At 37.3% G+C, this 6,000-nt stretch overlaps 1 protein-coding gene across 1 annotated transcript in view; it reads right to left on the minus strand.

Moving 5' to 3' along the window:
- LOC133538623 (endophilin-A1-like) overlaps nucleotides 1-5,609 on the minus strand; it is a 111,023-nt gene extending 105,414 nt beyond the window's left edge. The window contains exon 1 of the mRNA XM_061880273.1: nucleotides 5,506-5,609. The gene's annotated coding sequence lies outside the window, so the exon portion shown is untranslated. The remainder of the gene's footprint in view (nucleotides 1-5,505) is intronic.
- Nucleotides 5,610-6,000: the final 391 nt, after the last annotated feature.

The following is a 6,000-nucleotide window of genomic DNA, read 5'->3' on the forward strand; positions in this document are numbered from 1 at the left end:
TTCTCACTCCTGCACTTACCAAAGGCATGAGGTAAAAGTAAGCATGCGCTAATTTAAAACCTCTTCTCACTCCGGCACTTACCAAAGGCATGCAGTAAAAGTAAGCATGCGCTAATTATTTTAAAACCTCTTCTCACTCCGTCACATACCAAAGGCAGGCAGTAAAAGCAAGCATGCGCTATTTATTTTAAAACCTCTTCTCACTCCGTCACATACCAAAGGCAGGCAGTAAAAGCAAGCATGCACTAATTATTTTAAAACCTCTTCTCACTCCTGCGCTTACCAAAGGCATGCAGTAAAAGTAAGCATGCGCTAATTATTTTAAAACCTCTTCTCACTCCGTCACTTACCAAAGGCAGGCAGTAAAAATTTGAGTGTGAAGTAAGCTTGGACCCTAAATCCTACTGAATAGCTCTTAATCTTCTTCCCTTTATGAGATTTCAAATTACCGGTATTGAAATCAGCCTCCTCCATTTTGAAAATGATGACAGGGGAAGTGTCACAAGTTTGACCAGGCAGTAATACTAAGCATGCGCTAATTATTTTGCGAAGAGAGTTTGACCCGGCAGTAATTGAAGGCAGGCACATACTAAATGCCCTGCGGCAATTCAAGGAAATATGGTAGTTTTTATTTATTTTATTTTTTATTTTTTTGTCCTGTCCAACTTCTCAGGCAAATCATGTAGTTGATGTCGAGATGCCCATACCAGATGTTCATATTTACTTTACAAAAGTGTAGGATCCTTCTCTTATTGCCTTGAATTTGACTTCATTTAAATGTATTTATATTATCATTTTGGTGCAGCCGGGATAGAGAGAAAAAAAGGAAGACAGAGGTGGAAATTGTGGGGATAAAAGGGGGATTAGACAGAGAGACAAAAACAACAGCAAACAACAATAACATTTTCTTAATTCAAGTACCCCCTAATCACAGCAAAGCATTTTGGGTTGGAAAAAAAAAGAGATGAAGAAGTAAAATACAGCACTATGTCATCAGTTTCTGATTTATTTAATTGTATAACAGTACAAAATATTGCTCATTTGTTGTGGTCTTTCTTCAACTATTTGGGAAAAAAAAGATATAAAAATAACTAAAAACTTGTTGAAAAGTAAACAAGTGATTCAATTGTAAATAAAGATGTTTACACATAGAAGTAATCATCAACTTAAAGTGCCCTCTTTGGGGATTGTAATAGAGATCCATCTGGATTCATCAACTTCCTTCTTAACATTTCTTCACAAAATAAGAAATCTTTAACATCAATATTTATGGAACATGTCCACAAAAAAAATCTAGCTGTGCATTTCTTTCACTGTTTATGAACTGACATTCATATTTTGTTGAAGTATTATTCAATAAATATATTTATAAAGGATTTTTGAATTGTTGCTATTTTTAGAATACTTCTTAAAAATCTCCCGTACCCCTTGGCATACCTTCAAGTACCCCCAGGGGTCCGCGTACCCCCATTTGAGAACCACTTAAAGGACTCAAGTTAAATGGGTTGTCTCAAATACATATCAACTATTATAGCAACAATCTGCCAGTACAGTTTGGGCAAATAAAGTCAAAAAATATTCCATTACAATTTTTTTCCTTGTTAGTAATAGTTAAAACATAAATGTACAAAAGTCTTTTTTAATAGCCTATGAACATTTATATTTGTTGATGCAGAAAATGCAACCATTTGTGAATATGATGCCACGAGCCTGGCACACCTCCAAAAGGTACAGTACCATGTAATACTGTATATTCATTACAGCCACCAGGACACTATGGAACACTGTTTTTCAACCTTTTGAGTCAAAGCACTTTTTTTTTTTCCATTGGAAATAATCCCGAAGCACACCACTAGTGGAAAACATTAAAAAAAATTAAACTCATCAGCCGATATTGACTGTAAAAAGTCGTTCTTGCAATTCTCCCGTCCAAAGGCAAAACCTAGTAATTCACATCGAGCTGATTTTCAGAGAACCAAACAAAAGCAATCTATCTTGATGCTGTCTTACAAAGATCTACAAAGTCATCCAACGTGTAGATGTTTTCTTCAGCTTTCATTTTCTTGCCGATGGAGCCATGGATTGAATCTGCTCTCATGAACGTGTGCCCTTTCTCCACATATTTGATCCCAATCTCGGGTGGGCCCCCATTCTGCGTCTGCACATTGGACAAGAGCCGTGTACAGCGTCCACTTTTTATTTGGACCCCCACAGTTATCTGCCCGAAAGAGGATGCAAGGGAATACATTTAATGAAGGCCAATCTTCCAAATATCCCCTCCTGCCATAATATCACATTCCTGCAAAAATGTCTCATTAAAGACAATAAGGCGACTGACAAAGAAGCTCCGATTGGTCCCTTGAGATACTAGGTTTTTCTGTTGTAACTACACGGTGATGTGGTAGTTGCTAGGTCCTGCCACGCGCGTAACAGCTTACTTACGGAACAAATGACAATGTGGCATACACTAATGTAAAGGATATCACCTAGGAACTCCCAAATTATTATCAGCTCAGTTTTGACCAAAATAGAGTTACTGGGTTTTGCCTTTGGACGGGAGAATTGTAAGTGTACTGTCACATCACACTGACTTATTTGGACTTGTTTGGTGTTTTTCTGTGTGTAGAGCAATGGTTCTTAACCTGGGTTCGATCGAAGGGTTCGGTGAGTGGGCCTCAGAGCCTCCACCACGCAGGTAAACATCCGACTTTTTGTGTGAATAAAAACTTCTCCCTATCAGCGTATTATGGAGACCCCCAAACAATGTTCCCTCTAATTTTCCATCTTATTTGCAGGTTGTTGGATTGATCGATTGAAACTTTTACTAGCAGATTGCAAAGGAAGAGTTTCCACAGTACAGTACATATTCCCTACAATTGACCACTAAATGGGAACACCCCAATAAGGTTTTCAACTTCTTTAAGTCGGGGTCCACCTTCATCAATTCATGGTAATGTGTGTAATTTGTTGTGAGTTCATGCACTGTTGGTTTTGTTCTTTGAACAAGGTGATGTCCATGCACGCTTCATTTTGTGCACCAGTAAAAAAAAAAGATTTTTTTCTTGAATTTGAAAAAAACATACATATATTTTTCACTAAAGAAGGGTTCGGTGAATGCGCAGATGAAACTGCTGGTGTTCGGAACCTCCAACAAGGTTAAGAACCACTGGTGTAGTGTTTTCTACGGATGAACTTTGTGGACACCGTCGGCTGCTCCACACGCTTGAAGTTTTTGCGGTCCTCCAGCATTCTGTTTTTGTTTACTTTGTAGCCAGTTCAGTTTTAGTTTTGTTCTACATAGCCTTCCCTAAGCTTCAATGCCTTTTCTTAGCGGCACTCGCCTTTTGTTTATTTTTGGTTTAGGCATTAGATACCTGTTTACCTGCGCTGTGCCTCCCGCTGTCATCTGCATATTGTGATCATGACAAACCATGTTATCGACATCCACAAAGCAATTAGCTACCTACTGATATAAAAGAGTATTACAGGGTTACTCTGCCGAGGTCTAGACAGCACAGACACTCAACAACTGCACATTTGTGGATTATAATCACTGCTGTGCAAAAAATACTTTCAACCCAATTAGGTGAAATGACATCATCTCCCACGGCCCAACAGACAATATCTCACAGTACGCTAGTGTGCCGCGGCACAGTGGTTGAAAAACACTGAACTAGAAGAACTACTTGATTAGTATTATTAATAGCAGAGGGAAGCACCTCAAAGCATTTAATAACTTAACAATGATTACAAGAAATTGTAAATGAATGTAAAAAAAATAGTCATAAAAACAATAATTGGCAGTTGTGAAAATAAGTACAGTACAGGCCAACAGTTAGGAAACCTTCTCATTTCAAGGCTTTGTCTTTATTTTCATGACTATTTACATTGTAGATTGTCACCGAAGGCATCAAAACTGACACCTGTGAAGTGAAGACCATTTCAGGTGACAACCTCTTGAAGCTCATGGAGAGAATGCCAAGAGTGTGCAAAGCAGGGATCAGAACAAAGGGTGGCTATTTTGAAGGAACTAGAATATAAAACATGTTTTCAGTTATTTCACCTTTTTCGCGAAGTACATAACTCCACATGTGTTCATTCATAGTTGTGATGCTTTCAGTGACAATCCACAATGTAAATAGTAGGGATGTCCGATAATATCGGCGGAAAAATACTTCAAAATGTAAGAGATTATCGGTATCAGTTTCCCTAAATAAAATGTATGACTTTTTAAAAAAACCGCTGTGTACACGGACTTATGGAGAAGTACAGAGCGCCAATAAACCTTAAAGGCACTGCCTTTGCGTGCCGGCCAAGTCCCATAATATCTATGGCTTTTCACACACACAAGTGAATGCAAGGCATACTTGGTCAACAGCCATACAGGTCACACTGAGGGTGGCCGTATAAACAACTTTAACACGGTTACAAATATGCGCCAAACGATTACTTCTATGTGTAGAAATTTTATCTACCCCGCCTTCCGCCCGATTGTAGCTGAGATAGGCGCCAGCGCCCCCCGCAACCCCGAAAGGGAATAAGCGGTAGGAAATGGATGGATGAATCACTTGTTTATTTTTCAACAAGTTTTTAGTTGTTTTTATGTCTTTTTTTCCCCCGAAATAGTTCAAGAAAGACCACTAGAAATGAACAATATTTTGCACTGATATACAATTTAATCAATCAAAAACTGATGACATAGTGATGTATTTTACTTCTTTATCTCCTTTTTTTCAACCAAAAAAGCTTTGCTCTGATTATGGGGTACTTGAATTAAAAAAATGTCCATATCACTGAAATATGGTTGGGAACCACCGATTTAAGGGACTATTGGGAAAACCTTTACAATATTATTACAAGTTAAATATTTGCATGCATGTAAGAAATACTAAATTTGAACTAAAATGATTAAAATTACCACAAAATATCAGAAACAGATTTATTGGCCAAGTATGTTTGACAGGACTCTTTGTTCAATGTAAATAAAACAATTAAAAAAAATAAACATTCATGTGTATCACTACTGTAAACTCTGTAAATAAATGTTTAAAACGCATTGCATGTTTATCAATAGGGAGACTATAACAACTTTTAAAACAATCCTAAAGAACTTTCACTAACATTCTGCCCCAAACACTGCCAGAAAGTATTAATAATAGTCATAAATTCTAACAATTTAAAATAAAATAAATGGTCGTAGTTTGCAGCGGTGTAGACATCAAAATGAGAGATTCTGGTTACGTCATTATTATTATTTTGAAGAGGGAGCAACATTTGTCATGAATCGAGCGCCCTCCTGTGGAACATTTTTGAATGTGCACCCAACGAAAAAGTGCATTGGACACATTTTACCGGCCGAAATTATTCAAATTCATGACTAATAAATAATAAATTAATAAAGATAATACACCAAAAAAGGAAGTGCCGCAGTTTGACTCGACACTGTTTAAGGTAGAAGTATCAAATTTGAACAATAATAAGACCAAAAAAACACACTTTTCTCACCTTATCTGGACTGCCACACACAAGACGGAGACTCATTCTTTAAAACCTTGTTTGCCTCTAATTAGACACACCTGTAGGCAGTGATTGGACTCAACCATCTCAGGATGCAGTAGGGGGGTCCCAAATAAATGAAGTCATATCTAAGGACTATGAAGACTTTACAAATAATGTCGGTAGGACAGTATGTTAGTATTGAAAAGTGACAAATATTCACATTACATTACCGGAAGTCACGTGGTATTTCAAGTACTTTCCTAAAATACATTAAAGACTAAAAAATGAACTCAACAAGCTGTTGATCCCACCGAGAAACCGGGAGATTTGTTGCCATCTAGTGGTGAAAAAAAGGTACAGCACTCTTCTGGAGCATTAGTCCTAGCAACACTGTGCATTAAATATTCATTATTGCAGATTATCACAACCAAATCATTACATAATAGAGCTGAGTTTTAGGAGAAAAAACTCGACATCCGCATCATTGTGTTCTTTTTGGGT

The sequence above is a fragment of the Nerophis ophidion genome, linkage group LG20 (assembly GCF_033978795.1).
Source record: "Nerophis ophidion isolate RoL-2023_Sa linkage group LG20, RoL_Noph_v1.0, whole genome shotgun sequence".
NCBI classification, from domain to species: domain Eukaryota; kingdom Metazoa; phylum Chordata; class Actinopteri; order Syngnathiformes; family Syngnathidae; genus Nerophis; species Nerophis ophidion.